The sequence below is a fragment of the Schistocerca serialis genome, chromosome 7 (genome assembly GCF_023864345.2).
Source record: "Schistocerca serialis cubense isolate TAMUIC-IGC-003099 chromosome 7, iqSchSeri2.2, whole genome shotgun sequence".
In the NCBI taxonomy this organism is placed as follows: Eukaryota; Metazoa; Arthropoda; class Insecta; order Orthoptera; family Acrididae; genus Schistocerca; species Schistocerca serialis.
Window position 1 is genome coordinate 601382315 of NC_064644.1, and position 18332 is coordinate 601400646.

At 43.9% G+C, this 18332-nt stretch overlaps 1 protein-coding gene across 3 annotated transcripts in view; it reads right to left on the reverse strand.

The window, feature by feature from the left end:
- LOC126412277 (1-phosphatidylinositol 4,5-bisphosphate phosphodiesterase-like) overlaps positions 1–18332 on the reverse strand; it is a 613130-nt gene that overhangs the window by 268024 nt on the left and 326774 nt on the right. The gene's annotated exons all lie outside the window — the stretch shown is intronic.

The window sequence follows — 18332 nt, forward strand, 5'->3', positions numbered from 1 at the left end:
TCAGTGAACTTACGTTTGTGAGCAGACATAGTGGAAGGTGAGGAAACCATTGCGGAAGAATCCCCCATGATTACCGGCGTCTCCGATGGCGCGCTCCTCCCTTGTGGGGGCCCTCACCGAGGGCACACCCGCCTTAGGTGATTGTTCACACCTCAGGTCACACCTCCCGACAAACGGACGGAGGGACCAATCGGCACTTTCGGAAGGTATCAGCTCGGGTAATCACCCCTCCCTGGGCCTGGCCGTTACCAGGGGGTACATACGTGTCCTACCTGTCTACCCAGGGCGGGGAATTACGCATTACCCCGTCACCGGCTACGCATGGAAGTGCGTGGGCCGGCCTTCAGACACGCACAGGGAGGAAAAAAGAGAAAGGGAAAGGAAAGAAGAGGGGGGGTCTCAAACGCCGCAGCGGAAAAAAGGGCAAGGAGAAGAGGGAAGGAAAAGAGAAGGACAGAGGAAGGACGAGGACTTGCAAGTCTAGAAAGCAAGGAATTTGGAACAGTTTCGAGCATCCGTCTCCAGACGTAGGCACAAACCATACTCCCAGAGGGGGAGAAAGGGAAGGAAAGAGCCAGAGGTGAGGGGGGGGGGGGGGGGGGGGGGCGAAGATGGGGGACGGGGAGGGATGCGGAAAGGGAAGGGAAGGTATGCAGCCCGGAAAGGAAGGAGGGCCACATTAGCTCGGGGTCCCGTGCTCGCTACGCACGTGTCCACAAAAGAGTTGTGGACCCCCTGGGGGGCTGTTCGTACTTGTTAACGACCTCGGACTATAAATTTGAATCTCCTGTAGTGCCTGAAGTCACCATGTGGACAAAGGAGTAGGACAACTCAAAGAACTGTGGAAATCTTAGGAAGAGGTCTGTTAAAATGTGAAAAGGTGTTGGCATCTTTTTGCCATACATTACCTTGAAAAGTGATAACCCAGTGCAAGTGTGTACCATACAGTTATATGCATTTAAGGCAAAAGCTAGGTATGCATCCCAGTTTCAATGATTTGAACCCATATAGTAACTATATATTTTCCCAACTGTTCTATGAACTCTCTCTGTCCTTCCATTAGCTTATGGATGTCAATTCGTTCATTAGGTCTGACATGGAGTTCATACCCTGGTACATTATCATTATCTATGGCACTCCAAACTTCAATATCTGCCTATTAACTATCACCTGTGTGACTTTGATTGCCTGTTGGTTCACCATTAGCACCATCTCAACTTAATGAGAAAAATGATCTATTATCACCAGCTCAAAACGATTACTGGCTGGTGTTTGGCTGAACGGGCCTAAAGTGTCCACCCCAATGAAACTAAAAGGTTCTGTTGCTTCTGGTAATCTTTCTAACAGTACCAGATTCCAACTTAAATTGACCTTCTATGCAAAATCCACAAAATTCTTGACATATCAATCCATATCATCCTTCCTTCTTTTTCACGAGTCTCCTCTGCCACCCTTCTATTTGTCACCCTCCACCTGCTGGCACCACCACTCATGGTCCTAATTTTGTCTCTCTGCACAGTAATCTGTCATGCATACCAAATTGCTGCTGTTTCTTATACTGCCTACATTCCAAGCCTGTGTTCTGTGCTGCTCACCATTCCACAAGATTGTGATCCAGTGCTTGTATTACAGCCATCTTCCTGCTTAACCCTCTGCATGTTTCCTTCCTGGCTTCTGGATTACTTAATACTCAAATTCACTGAGTTTCAATGCCCATCTCATTAATTTATTAGATGAGTCCTTCAAAACTAGCAACCACTTTAAAGCTGCATAGTCCGTTATCACCTTAAACTTCCTCCGATACAAATAACATCGAAAGTATGTTATTCTGTACACCAGACAAAGCATCTCTCTCTCTGTTGTAGAGTAATTTCTTTCTGCTGTGATCGTTTTAATGCAAAAGCAACAGGATGTTCTTAACCATCAACCTCCTGGCTAAAAATGCAGCCAAGGGCATAGTCTGTCACATCACATGACAATACAAATTCTTTCAGAAAGTCTGGAAACACCAAAACTGGACTGGATGTCAACATCATCTTTAACTTGTCAGATGCTCCCTGACATTCCTCTGACCACACAAACTTAATGCCTTTCTTCAACAATTGTGTAAGTAGTCTTGCAACATCCACAAATCCCTTAATGTACCTCCTATAATAATCAGACTGAGGAAATATTGTAACTTCCTAGTTGCTTAGGGTACTGGAAAATCTTGTAATGCTTGCATAAACCTCTGATCGGTCATTACACCATTCTTACTTGTGACATGTCACTCTCCTACATTGGTAGTGTCCCCCATTTGCTAAAAAAGCTGTTTTTCATCTATCTTTAGGAGCCACTTCTAACTGGTGGTATCTGCTCTTTACACCAAATGTCGAGAAATACTGAAATATTTGCTTTTACCTACATTATCAATGGTTTCAGTGATATTCAGAATAGGGTATACAACTGTTGTAGTCTTGCTATTCAAATAGCGATAATCACAACAAGTTACCATATATGCAGAACCAGTCGCAAAATCATGTTGCTGTATATTTGGTAATTTTATGGTTTACAGTTGCTGCCCGACTTGGGAACCACATGGAGCCCACCATTCATCAATCACAACAAAACAAATACTTCTGGGAACCGTCATGACATGTCTTAAGTACGATTACAATTCCAGTGTCCCATGCACTATTGCTTTTTTCTATTAATCTGTCAGCTAAGTGTTGAACTATGAACTCTTGTAAAACTGGTTTCAGTGACTATGGTGTTCTATATGGTCTTCAGTGTAATGGTGCTTCATTTTCTGTTGGAATATTGTGTTGTGTTAATGGTGTGGCAGGCAATGGCGCTCTCAGAAAGAAACATATCCTAGAATACTAGCAACAAGCCCTCCAACTGTGCTCTTTCTGCCCCTTTCAAATGCTTCAACTTCTCATGAAATGCAGCATTAGCAATGTCCTGTGCCCCCTTATAACTCACACCTCCTTGTGTCACTCTTCCTCATCCAGAATTGCTAGTGTAGCTAATAACATTCCCTTCAACTACATTGTATCTTTAGTGCCAAAATTATCCACACTTATGGGGACCATTTTTCCACCACCCATCTCCTGTACATGTACAATAATATTTCACCTAACAACACACTGTGTCTAATGCTTCACTACCCTCCAATGTTTCTATTACATGTCACACCTACTGGTAAGTTCGGTCCCACATTCTGCCGTAGTGGTTTTTCAGTGCCTCTTGATACACAGTCTTGTGAATCAAGCCTTAATGTTATTGCTTGTGGTTTATCTGGACCCCCGCATATACTAGACACTCCTAGTGGCAGATTAACATTGACAACAATTTCCCCCTGTCAGAATGTCTACTCTCTCAGGTTCACTATACATCATCAAAGATGAATTACAGCATGATACTGACACAGAAAATCTAACCCTAGGATCATGCAGTATCCCTTGCTTACATAAGACAGCACTTCCACACACTGCCTAAACTTGGTTGTCCCAACCAAAAGATTCACCACTACTGACCCCAATGGCCATCTATCATTATCCCCTAGCCCACTTAAATCATATCATGGTGGGTTCCACAGCTCTTATCCACTAATTCTCTCAAGGCTACTAACACATATTCTCCTGTGTCAAACAATACTTTATACTCTCTTCCATCCACAATACCCATTATGGCACATTCCACCTCTACAATCATTCTTACTGAACTTATTCCTATCAAAACTCCTTTCAGCGGCCCTGAGGCTACCTTTCAAGTTTCACAGACCCTTCTTGTTTCCTGGACTACCTCTCCTATTATCCCAATAATCTTGCAACTGACCAAAACCTCCTCTACTCCCATTTCCACGAAATTTTTGGTAACCCCCCGTTACTCCAGTTGTGCTGTGAGTTTCACAATTGGTAACATCATCTCCGTACATGGCCTGTTCAAATGCAATTAAAACACTTATATTCAATGTAAATACCTGTTTGTGCTCTCTTACCCCTCTCATCCTAATGATTTCCTCATATTCCAAAGCTAACCTAATCCATTGGTGAAGATCCTTAGGTGCCCCGTGCACACTCTCCAAGACATTTATGGTGTCAAATCCCCTAAAAAAACCTCGAGCGCTCATTGCTCGGACCCCTGCAGCGCCACTTTATTTACTGCCTCCTTTAATGAGAGCTCCTACATGTTAATGTTCATTTTCATAACTCTATCCACAAAGTCTTCTAAAAAATTGTGCATTATTATGTTTTGGGTAACATTGTTCCATCACCTGTCTCAACTGGCCAAAAGTTTCTTCATTTGGCAATGTTTCTATGCAGCTTACAATTAATTCTCCATTTCCTGACAAATGCAATCTTGCGATCTGTAACAACCATTTATCCGACCATCCCCCCTTGTCCACTGATGACTTAGGATCCTCTGTAAATGCCAAAACGCCCTCAGATGCTCTACCAGAGAAAGAAGAAACAATATTCAAGACAGTCAGATCCCCTACTAGAGTTTGTGTATTCAACACTTCTGTCTCACAATTCTTTCCTGCTAGTTCATTACACATAACCACATTACCTACTCTCAACTGACTAACGTGATCCACTACGACTGCACTGTTTCTTCACTGATGACACCTTGCTTCTCTGATTTTGTCTCTGCATCCGCTATGCATGATAAAAATTACAGTACAACAAAACCATACGCACAGAAGTGCTCTACCAAGTTACTTCTTTTCTCCAATCGTGAGCCATCTGGACTCTCCACAATGCCTAACCAAAATGGTTACAAGTAAAGCAGTACTGCTACTGATTCAGTGCAAGGTGCAGAATGCCCAGATAAATCACAATGAGTGCTATGTACAGGTACTAACCATTCATCTTTACCATTACTCCTAAACTGTGACAGATCCACAGATTCCTCTCATTTCTTAAATATAACTTTCGTAAAATCATGCCCTATAAACTTTGATCCAATTATTAACACCACACGAGAACAAAATAGCCTAACTCACTCCAATAATGAGATTGCAGACTGTGGATCAGCGTACTGAAAGGATAGAACACTCTCTGCTGTTGATTGCTGCAATGTTTGCCCTCCCTACACCATTCTGTACGGTCCACTCTGTAAGGGGCAGTGCATGTGTGGTGATACCATAGGCAGTGGGGAACCAGTGGAAATGCTGTGGACAATTTAACAATATGACTTTATTATATGTTCAATTCCACACGAGGCAGGCACACCTCTTCTTGTGAGCTCTGGATGGAGCAGCTGGCATTGGCTACTACGACAATGTCAAGCGATGCTGTGTCAGGACTCCTGCCCTGTGGCGAAGGCAAGGTCATGGCTAGTTGTGACAGCAGCACTTCCTGATGAAGTAACACCCCAGGTGGCGGCCCCTCTTATCCTCACTACACAGTAGCATAAGTGGCTGTGCGCAGGGGTTGACCTGTGCCCCTCGGATAGGTGGCAGACGGTGGCTGGCATTGCAATCCTGAATCCCTCTCTGGGCCTCAGTGTCAGTGGCAGCACACATGGACATCAGGCTGGCAGTATTGTTGCACCAATCCCATGAATGACCCACTGCGGCAGCAGATGCAGTCTGGTGTTAAATCCAGAGGCTGCTGCCCAGTCGTCTCATGGTCCATTGGTGCACTGGCATCGTGGCGCAGCTACTCAGCAATCCTATTCGAATGGCATGCTGTCCTCAAATTCAACCTCATTTATACTCCATTACTGCCTCTTTGTTTCTTTAAAACCTGGTTTCTAGTCACGTCGCCCATAACAAAGAAACTCACTCGAGCGTGGTGGTAATGAATTGCTTACTACACCATTCTTCACTCCACAGGGAAGTTTACCACTGCGCTCAGCTATCCTCACTTCACAGTTCATTTCTTCATCTGTTATTGTGCCATACTTGCTGACGAAGCACGGCTCATGGCTAGTGCTGTTCATGCAATACTCTGTGGCGGCCTCCATGCTACTTTCAGTCACTTACACTAAAGATTTAATAATTTTACCTAAAATGCTTTCTCCTACTGCAAGATATTACAAAACTGCATAACATGGTGAGGCAACTTTTAGTCTGCTGGACTGTGTTAAAGCATATACTCAGCAGAGGAAGACATTCCAAAAACCACAATCATGGATAGCCCACGAATTTCCCATCGATCACAATGTTTGACTCCAGACTGGTAACAGTTGCAAAGTCAGAATTTGACATCATGCAGAAAGAGGAAAATATGCATCAATCCAGTAGTCCATGGCCCTCCCCTTTACATCTCGTGCCAAAGAAATACGGTGCATGGCCATACCATATGGATGGCATCCGTCCGGATAGTGCCGTATTGGCACCCCTTTCTCCTGCTGCAAGATATTACAACACTGCATTACACTGTGCAGCAACTTTTAGTCTGCTGGACTGTGTTAAAGCATATACTCAGCAGAGGAAGGCATTCCAAAAACCACAATCATTATTCCATTTAGTTTATTTGAGAGTTTGAATATGACATTCACATTTCAAAATGCCACGCAAACTTGGTTGGTTGGTTGGTTGGTTTAAAAGAGGGGGGGAAGAGACCAAACTGCTAGGTCATCAGGCCCTTGTTCCGATTAAAACAATGTCCGAAGGGTGAGAATAAAACAAGCAAGACTGCCAACACAAAATGGAGAGAAAGGGAAAACCACAAGAATGACAGAAGGGCAACAAACACTTAAATGGACAAAAGGGAGAAGAAAATCACTGAAACGCAAGAAACAGGTAGAAGAGATTAAAACAACAAAACAGATTACCTGGCTGGCTGACGACGAGAATAAAAAAGAGAAGCCAGCCACACTGCAACACATTAAAACCTCCACCCTTAAAGCACTAGGGTGGAGGACACAGGGGGACAAAGGCCATATGCTAATACTTAGACAGGGTGTATACATGGACAAGGAAAAACAAATCCCGGATTTTTCCCAGATCTCCCAGTTGAAAATACATTTTCTCCTAGGTGAAAATACACTTTTTCCATATTTAGTGACAGTATACTTCCTCTCTGAACTGTAAAACTTATCCTTTAAATGGGCATGGTTTTATACAGCACCATAGAATTTTCCAGCACTTTAGAAAATGAAACTCAGGGGGTAAAAACATGTTTTGGAAAGATCTTAGATATGCAGCAATATCTACACTGCATATTTTCATATTACGAAAGTATAAATTCGGATTCCACTAACAGGAAAAGTTAATGGTTTAAATTAATATACATAGTGTTGCTATAAGAAAAGCAAAGCTTTCACATATAATAGTTGTCTCGAAGATTAAGAAGCTACAACAGAAGCTAAGCTTTCACATATAATGTTGATCTGTTTAGCGCATATTACACTTTAAGATGCACCACACAAATACAACAGTAAAATTTTTAATACAGACATAAATCTCTTATCTTCTGGGCTTGAAATTCTTCTAAATGGTTTGTCATCAAGGAGTTGATTTTTAAAAGAGCGCAAACGCTCTTTGATTTAATAAATTCATCGTAAATTCTCGCACATAGTTCATCTTGCATAAAAGGCAAATTTACTTTGAAAATAACGCTTTTCAATCAACAATTCGCAATATTTTCCTGCGACCTGTTAGAAATACTTTCATTTCAGCAGTTATGAGAAAGTGCCAGATAAGAGGTGTTACCGCGCTCGTGCAGCTACGGTGACGTAGGAAGCCCGTATGTTCGTATGTGTAAAACATTAAAAGACCTTACATTATGTCATAAAAGAAACAAGACATCAGAGGATATTCCAAGAGTGTCGGAATTTCGTGAACCATACTAAAATGCATAGTTCGCCTTACAGTGCACATTCGTATGTCCAGATTCCCAATGACGTAGGCTTCAACCTGATATGAAGCTTTTCAGTGTGGTTTTCGGGACGTAAATTTTCTTGGAGTACCAGTGCTGTATTATCTCATGTTTGGTTCTTTATTATGGCATAATGCCATACATACTAGAAGATGAAAACATGCACTTGAAATGCAGCGAATAGTTGAAACTAACCAATAGTGTGGAATTAAACACTTCATTCCAAATAAATTGAGTGCCTCAGCAGGAAAGCTTATGAAAAGCCAAATTTCTTTAGCAAACCGACAAAAAAAACTTTATTGTTCCTCAAGGTGATTAATGCTTAACTGTGAGAAAGGTGGAAATAAAATAAAATCTAAAACTAGTAACATATTTTAGCCTTCCGTAATTACGTGAATGTATTTTAATTCACAGTGATAGCTCCCAGCCTCAGAAATCCGTCTTGTTTTCATTTGGCGTGAGAGCACAAAACGGACAGAAAACAGAGAAATCACTAAATGTAAACATGGGTCACGTGGAGAGACCCCCCCCCCCCCCCCAACTATAACTCAGACTGCTCTGTGCATCAGAACATCAAAAATTTAAAAAAAAATTTAAAAAAATAAAGACTTTTCAAAAATAAGTTCATTTTGTAGCTCACATCTTTCTCAAGAGTCTGATACATAAAATATATATCTTCAAGGAAATATAAGACACGTTATTTTGTCTTAAATGTGCAGTGCAGTGCCATGCCTCTTCAAACAACATTCTTATACCGTACGTCTGTATTTCGCTCTGTGGAACTCAAAAGTGTATATTTTGTAATGGATGTCATCATCAAACTATTTCAGGACAGCGGAAATTAAAATTTCCTGTAGCGCCTCTCCTGCTCCCGGTCAGCAGGTTTGACATCCTGCCAACCTTGCAATTAGTACTGGGTAGGTTATTTGCAGCCAGTAGAACAAGGACTCTTCAGAAAATCTGGACTCTTTATTGCCTATTAGCTAATAACTTGCTCTTCCGTGTGACATAAAATTAAATATAGGATACCTAAAACCAGTAAAGACAAGAGACAGGCAAGACAGTACACATTTCTTCAATCCTTAGGTCCTAGCGATTTTTCTCTCTAATCTTGCTACAGTCTTACATGGCGTGCTTTCCTTTCAGCAAAAGAACTATCACCTTATCAAAGTTCGTCAAACGTTTTGCTACATGAAAAATAGAAATGACATTGTCTAATAACGAAAAAGCTGTTAATACAAATAGTACCCAAGACTGGTGCGGTTCCTCGATCTGATTACATCTATTTTGTCACTGTGTGCTGGATAAAACAAAATAGGCCTTTCTAATATTGCATCAATTGCAACACACACCAAATAAGTGAGACTGTTTTGGCATTAATGATCATTTTTATAATACGACAGAATATAATTCCCTTAGTACCAGTAAGAAATACCTATTTGGCCTACTACAAGCAAACGGCTTTACATTAGGAAATAGTTTCACATTTCATTCATATGCTCCAGTTTCTCATGCACGAGACCGAAAAGTAGTAGGACGGAATTTTTGTATAAATTTTGAATCGTCATATTCTTCCATAATTTTTGTGATGTCCCCATTTCTTCTTCTTCCTCATTCTAACAAAGTCTTGTCATCACTAATTCTGTAACTATTTCTACCACTGTCAAAACTCATGCTCTAGTGAACTTTATCACCGGTTTAGTTATCCAGCGATTATTCTCTGGTTAGGCATATTACGTGTTCGTAACTGTGGCTCAGAAGGGCATAAATTATGCTGCCACAAAAGTCTTTGGTCACTTACCAAACAGCAACAAAAGTCTGACAGATAGCCATATAGCATTTAAAAGGTAATTAAAAGAATTTCTTAATGGCAACTCCTTCTACTCATTAGATGAATTTTTGGATATAGTAAGTGGGTAATTTCCCCAACCCCCACAAAAATAAATTAAGTGTCATGAAATATTTTGTGTAATGTAGTATCTTGTACAGACACCTTTTATTAACCTGACACATTCCACATCATTCTTACCTGTTATTCCTGTAAGTCATTTATTTCCACTCTGGTAGTCTGAATCTATGGATTTCGCTAGTAATTATAACAATGCTGAACATTCGCAAACTGAATCAACTACATCAACAAGCAGCAGTTGGCATTCACTGGTTTGGCTTTATTCCGCTCAGCTCGCATAGCCCCATCCCATGTTGTCTGCAGGAAAGTTTATTTCTAGATGTGATGAGGATTCCCCGGCAGAGACATCATGTACACTATGCACGCATTCAAAAATAAACTCATAATTCATTCAGAAATCTACTTAGAATGTGTCCAAAAATCAGCAGGGGTGCATTTCAAAATCATATGAATAATCGATAGACCAACGTGCACTGTATGGTAGCTGCTTAGTGAAACAAGGTTTTTTTCCCTCAAGAATATGAATTTGCCCCCTGCCACCAAAATTGCCGCCCGGTTCAGATACCCAGGTTTGCCCCCACCCCCCACTAGATCAGGGCCTGCTGCGCGCGCATGAATCTGGTAGCTTGGGCGCGCCAGTAAAATTTTTCCGGGTACCATGTGGCTGGTTACTGCTACTACTGCTTACACAGCCAACAGCCATATTTCTGTCGCCAGATGTGGGAGAAGGTACTACTCATACGTGACTCAACTCTGCGTGTGCATGAGCCCACTCCTAACTGATTAAATGGGTCTAATGTAAACAGTTGTGACGTCACGCTCATCAGAGGCAATTTGTTGTTACGAAGCATTGCATAGTCTTCCGAAAGCCTCTGACACATTTTGCTGTTGGCAGACACTTGTAAGAGCACTGTGTTATTTTATATGGCGCATTTCCTGTGCAATTTAAGTTTTATTTCGTTTTCTCTCTGGTTCATGTTTTAATGCTGCAGTATTATTCTGCAGTAACGGGATACAGTAATATTCTTTGTTAGAGTATCGGTTCTTACCAGTCAAAATTACAAAAATTTAACTGAAAACTAAAACAATGAAAAATTCCCGGGTTTTTCCCAGTTTTCTCCCAGGTGAAAAGATTCCCGGGTTTTTCCTGGATCTCTCGATTGTCCCAGGTCATATACACACTGTTAGATCAAATGATAAAACCCATCCTCACGAATAAAATGTAAAACTAAATCAGCCGATGAGGCGTTTTCAGATAAAATTAGCGGCAACGAGTCTAGTAACCAAAGATTTTGTCACAGGGCACACAAAGTAGGGCAGTGCACCAGAATAAGGGCCACTGTCAACTGGGTGCCGCATCAACACTGAGGCAGGTCTTCACGGTGCAGGAGGTAGCTGTGGGTTGACCAAGTGTGGCCAATGCAGAGCCAACAGAGAACCACAGAGTCTCTGCGAGAGGCCCACATGGAGGACTGCCACACATTCGTAGTCTCCTTAATGGAACAGAGTTTGTTGTGCATACTGATACTATGCCATTTCATCTCCCAAAGCTGAAAAACCTGGCAGCATAAAAACGAACGCAGGTCAGTAACTGGAAAGCCGATCTCCACAAGCATTTTCCGTGTAGCCTGTTTGGCGAGCTTGTCAGTACGTTCATTGCCTGGGATTTCAACATGTCCTGGGGTCCACACAAACACCACTGAATGACTGGACCATTCCAGGGCATAGATGGAATCCTGGATGGTCACTACCAAAGGATGACGAGGGTATCACTGTTTTATAGTAGGCTTGTGGGCTGCTGAAGGAGTCAGTGCACAGAAGAAACAACTCCCCAGGGCACGAAAAGATGTGCTCAACAGCATGAGATATAGCCACCAGCTCTGCAGTGGAAACATCCCAGCCATCAGGCAAGGATGTTCAATATGTCCTCCGTGGACATAAGCGAAGCCGACGTGACCATCAGCCATTGAGCTGTTGGTGTAAATCTCTTCATGGCCTCAGTACACATCAAGAATTGTTAAGAAATATGACAGTGGAGAGCTGCGGGGTTAACTGAGTCTTTTGGGCCATGTGAAAGGTCCAGGCAAAGCTGTGGCATAGGTATACACCATGGAGGTGTATGCGAATGGACTTCGAGTGAAGGTGGTAAAGGAAAGGACTCCAGTTCAGATAGAAAGGATCGGATGCGAACTGTGATTGTAAGCCCTCACCTGGGCCGCCAATGCAGGAGATGAACCGCCATGGGTGGGAAAATGAGATGGTAATTCAGATGCGCAGGACAACTACGAATGTGTACAACATAACTGGCAAGCAGTAGTGCATGCTTGACCTGCAATGGAGGGGCTTCAGCCTCCGCTAGGATGCTGGTCACCGGATTCGTCCTAAAAGCTCCCGTCACTAGTTTAACGCCAAAGTGGTGCAGTGGGTCGAGTAAATGCAATGCTGATGGAACTGCTGAACCATGAACCAGACTCCCACAGTCAAGGCAGGGTTGAACAAGGGCTGTGTAGAGCTGCAGGAGTGTAGAGTGATCAGCACCCCAGTTGGTGTTGCTCAGGCAGTGGAGGGCAATGAGGTGCTGTCAGCACTTCCACTTAAGCTGATGAAGGTGAGGAAGCCAAGTCAATTGGGCATCGAAAACCAGTCCTAAAAATATATATGTCTCCACTACAGTGAGCGGAACGTCAATAAGGTGAAGTTCTGGTTTTGGATGAACGGTATGATGCCGACAGAAGTGTATAACACACAACTTTGTGGCCGAAAACTGGAAGCCTTTGGCAAGAGCCCATGACTGCGCTTTGTGGATGGTTCCCTGTAGGTGCTGCTCAGCAACATCAGTACTGATGGAGCAGTACGAAATGCAGGAGTTGTGTGCATACAGAGAGGGTGAGACGGACGACCCTACAGCTGCTGCTAGACCGTTATAGCCCACTAACAATAGAGATACACTCAATACAGAGTCCTGCGGGACCCCATTCTACTGGATATGGGAATAGGGGGGAAGGGGGCGGGGGGGGGGGGGGGGGGCGGACTATGGAGGCACCAACTTGGACATGGAAAGTACAAAGCAACAGGAAATTCTGGATAAAAATCGGGAGCACACCTTAGAGACCCCACTCATATAATGTGGCAAGGATATGATGTAGCCAAGTGGTGTCATATGCTTTTCGTAAATAAATAAAGATGGCAACATGGTGTTGGCAGCTGGAAAAGGCTGTTGGGATGGTAGACTTGAGGGACACAAGACTATCAGTGGTAGAGCGAGCCAGGCAGAAACTGCCCTGGCACTGAGCCAGTAGGTCACGTGACTCCAGGACCCAACCCAACCGCCGACACACTATATGTTCCAGCAGTTTACAAAGAACATTGGTGAGACTGATGGGCTGATAGCTACCCACATCAAGCGGGTTTTTGCCAGGTTTGAGCACTGGTATGATGATGTCTCCCGCCACTGTGAAGGAAAAATGCCGTCGCACCAAATGCGATTGAAGATGACAAGGAGATGTCGCTTGTAGTCAGATGAGAGATGTTTAATCATCTGACTGTGGATTCAATCTGCCTCAGGAGCTGCGTCAGGACAATGTGCAAGGGCACTGAGGAGCTCCCACTCTGTAAATGGGGAAATATAGGGTTCAATGAGGCGTGCAGTGAACGAGAGGACTTTCCCTTCCATCTGCCGCTTGAGAGTGTGAAAGGCTTGGGGGTAATTCAACGCAGAGACATGAGCACAGTGCTCAGCAAAGTGCTCGGCAATCGTGTTTGGGTCAATTGACAACAGACCATTTATATTAACACCAGGAACACCTGTTGGAGTGCGGTACCCAAAAACTAATTTGATCTTTGCCAGACTTGGGAAGGTGACTTATGGCACCCAATGGTCAAGACATATCTCTCCCAACACTCCTTTTTCCGTCTTTTGATAAGCTGGCACCGTGGGCACAGAGCCTTTTAAAGGCTATGAGGTGCTCCAGGGAAGGGTGCCGCTTATGCCACTGTAGAGCTCGCTGACACTCCTTAATTGCCTGAGCGACTTTCGGCGACCACCAAGGGACTGTCTTTCACCAGGGGCACCCTAAAGAATGAGGGAGCGCACTTCCCACCACACAAACGATCGTTGTAGTTACCTGCTCAACCACCACATCAATTTTACCCTGTGGGGGAGATTCAACGTTAACAGCAGAGGTGAAACTGCCTCAGTCTGCCTTGTTTAAAGCCCATCTGGGCAGGCGTCCATGGGCCTGATGCCGGGGCAGTGACAGGAAGATGGGCAAGTGGTCACTACCACACAGGTCATCCAGTGCTCTCCAGTGGCTAGATGGGAGAAGGCCAGGACTGCAAATCGAGAGATCAGTGGCCATGTGCCACACTGATATGTATGGGGCACCTGTATTTAAGAAGTAGAGGTTGAGCTGTGACAGTAAATTTCCGAGATCTCTGCCTCAGCCACTAAGAATGGTACCACCCCACAAGGGGTTATGAGCGTTAAAATATCCCAAAAGTAGTAAAGGTTTACGGAGTTGATCAATCAGTGCAGCCAATGCGTTCAGAGGTCCTGCACCATCTGGAGGAAAATATACATTGCAGACAGTTATTTCCTGCGTCGTCCTTATCCTGACAGCCACAGCTTCAAGAGGGGTTTGAAGGGGCACAGGTTCACTGCATACTGAGTTCAGGACATAGACACAAACAACACCTGAAACTCTATTGTAGTCACTACGGTTCTTGTAATATCCCCTATAGCCGCAGAGGGCAAGGGTCTGCATTTCCGGGAAGCAGGTTTCCTGAAGGGCAATGCAGAAAGTGGGTGTAAAGCTTGAAAGTTGCCGTAGCTCAGCTAGGTGGTAGAAAAAACTGCCGCAATTCCACTGGAGGATGACATTATGAGGCTGGGAAGACATGAAGCGTGCTAGGAGGGAAGTTATGCCTCAGGGTCATCTGCTGCCACCAATTGAGTTTTTGTAGCCATTTCTATGGTGGATGAAGCATCCGTAAGATACAGGTCCACAGGGGACATTAAGATCTCCACCACATCCTCAGTGGCAGACTTGATAGTGAGTGGTGGTGTTGGGGCCACCAGAAGGTCCTTTTTCTTGGCAGATTTCTTCTTAGTTTGCTTGATCTCTCACTTCTCTTTACGGGCTCGCTGGAAAGATTTCTCCAAAGCAGCTTCAGGCATGGGGGAAGACTGTGAAGCTCTTTGTCCAGCAGCTTTTGGCTCCTTGAGTCACTGGCAAGAGTCTGCTGTGGCATTAGTGGAGAACTTGGGAGAGAGGGTCCCAAGGGACCCCTTCCGCATGAGAGGAGCCAGAGGAGGCTGCTGCTTCTCTGGCAGGGGGGGAGGAGACCGATGCCCCTGCATTTGGGGAGGCCTTGCCCCCAAAGCAGGTCTTTTGGGGAGCATCGGAGGAAGATTTACTCCCTACCACCAAGGAGGCAGATGTATTCTGGTGGTCTGAAGGGCCCAATGTTCATGACACAGAGTGAGGAACCAACGGCACTCGGGATGGAGATGGTGACATAGCTGCAGCATATGTCTACCTCAACTGAATGGGGTGTAATGTTTCAAGTTTACGTTAAGCCTCTGTGTAAATCAACCGGTCCAGGGTCTTGTACTCCATGATTTTCCACTCCTTTTGGACTACTGGGCAGTCTGGTGAGCAGGGGGAGTGGTGCCCTCCACAGTTGATGCAAGTGGGAGGAGGTGCACATGGAGCATCTGTGTGCAGTGGACGTCTGCAGTCTCGATATATGGCACTGGAAGTGCAGCGGGAAGACATGTGCCCGAACATTCAGCACTTAAAGCACTGCCTAGGGGGAGGGATGTATGGTTTAACATCACAGCAGTAAATCATCACCTTGACCTTTTCAGGCAATTAATCACCCTCAAAGGCCAAGATGAAGGCACTGGTAGCAACCCTGTTGTCTTTGGATCCCCTGTAAACGCGCCAGATGAAATGAAGACCCTGGCATTCTAAATTGGTGCAGAGCTCGTCGTCAGACAGCAAGAGGAGATTGCAATGGAAAATGATCCCCTGGATCATGTTGAGGCATTTATGGGGAGTGACTGAAACAGGAATTTCACCCAGCTTGTCATAGGCAAGTAAATCTCAGTATTGGACTGGGGATGCTGTCTGAATCAAGACTGCACCGTTTCCCATCTTTGACAGCACTGTCACTTCTCCAAACAACATATCCTAAAGGTGTTCAATGAAACATTAAGGCTTCATAGGTAGAAAGGAGTCCCTGTCAGTTCTGCTACAGACTAAATACCGAGGTGAATATAGCTCTCTCCATTCTGTAGTCCTACGTTCCTCCCATGGTATAGCGAGGGAGAGAAACGATTTAGGGTCATACCTGTTGGCATTGTATTCGATCTTGCCCTTCTTAGAGACTGCTGGTGCTGTACAGTCACCAGCAAGAGATGACTTAGTCTGCTTCATTGCGGGTCATCTGCCCTGATGCCATCCACTCTGATCAGGGGCTCTCCCCATGGGCACACCCAGCCAAACCAAAGGCCAACTGGCATGATGGCCATTGCTGGGAATCCTGATGCCCCAGGAAAACAGGCATCTACTCCTTGTCATAAGTGGGGAGTTTACAGCTCAAGTATCAGCAGTGCGATCCCTGTGTTGCCAGGGGGCTAACACCAAATGGGTGCATGACGGTCCCACCACAATGGACTGGATACTGTGCTGGATATTAGGTGCTGAGAAATCCAATGTTGCCATTGGGGTGAAAGAGGACATACCCGGAAAGTGTCCTCACCCAAATAGTTGAATCGCAGGTGGAAATGCAAAACCATGTCAAGAGATTTGGGAGATCAAATCTAAGGGGACTATGGATAACTCGTGCACCACGTAAGGCGTCCTTCCCCAAATGGCCCGCACTTCTGTAGAATTTTGAAAGTGGCAGATCAAACCATAGAATAGGACCTGAACTCATAGGGCTGTAAAGTATGAGACTCCTTTTAGTAGCCTCTTACGACAAGGAGGGATACGTTGGGCCTATTCTAACCCACAGACAGCACACAAATTTGGCAGCAGTTTATAAATGCAGTACTGCAAGGATTACCTTTCTGTTTCACACATTTAGACATTATCCTCATCTTCTTGCTAACTGTAGAACAACATAAGCAACACTTGGTGCAAGATTTGCAATGGTTAAATAAATACGGCGCAGTGCTAAGCGAAGTGAAGTGTATTTTTGGACAACCACAGATGGACATTTTAGGACACTTAATATCTTTCGAAGGCTCACTTTCTCTGCCTGAAAAAGGAGAAGCCATTCTGCATTTTGCAGATCAAATGGCCGTGCACTGTTCAGGAGTTATGGCATTTTCTCTGAATGTTAAATTACTTTGCCAGTCCACTGGTCTGATGCCATGATTTCAGCTCTTGAAGCAGCAAAGCGTAGCATAACAGATGCAACACTCCTAGTTCATCTTAAATTAGAAGCACCCCTTGCACTTTGCACTGGTAGTTGACGCAAGTCAAACAGTGATCAGGGCTGTTCTCCACCAATTACACAACAATATGTGGCAACCTTGGCTTTATACTTCCATAAACTGCGAAAATCTCAGCAGAAGTGGAGCACATATGATATGTAACTCCTCGCAATAAATGAGGTGATAAAATCTGTCCACAACTGAAAGTGAGGGATTTCACAATTTTTACAAACCATTTGCCACTGACACACACATTTTGGCAGAACAACAACACCCGCTCACGTTACCAAAACAATCAACTCGTTTTCGTAGCACAATTCAGCATGGAACATGGATACTGACAACATAGTGGCCAACTGTCTGTCTTTCATCTATGTTATTATTAAATAGTATTCTGTTTGGGAACATATGTCAACATCTGTGTTGGAGATTGTTTTAGTATTAATAATAAAAGTGTAATAGTGTGCAGTTTTAATGAAAGTGCTCTACTGAGCAAACTAAAAGCTGGATTTTTCTCAGGAGTGACATGTAGTCAGAGCGAGAGTGATGAAGATTTTTCTTTTTTGTGAGGCAGTCCCAGCAAGTAACAGTACAGCTGCAGGGGGACTGTAATTCCGACCACTAAACGGATTCACTTTCTGTAGTGCAGCCCGTGGTAAAGAATCATACAGAAATTATTCTGCACATTATTAGATTCATATTAAGCAATGTTAGCGAGTCATCCAGCTAAATATTGTCATGTTCATAGTTAAAAAGCATTCCTTTCCCTGTTACGTAACATTAATAGTGGTTCAATTACATGTGATTTGGACATTTGAAATACAAGAGCAAATTGATCACATGTGGAACCGGCAGATTTGGTTACAAACTATGGATTCAGTCTTATCATAGTGGTAAGAAGCTGGGTGCATGACGCATTCTGGATGGAGAGGGGTGGAGAATACCCTGCAGCGTCACCACTCTGCTCTCTGTGTCCCACACCACGTGCTCCATGTCCTGGTAATAGGCAACATTTTGATAAGCACCACTGATTCTGCTTCTGACCCTACTTAGATAAATTTATATCTCTGGAAAACTGTCACTGTCACTTTCACTTCTTAATTTATTACTTGTTGTGTTTCCTTCATTCCACCAGTAATAAAAACTAGAGTGCTACATATCCTCA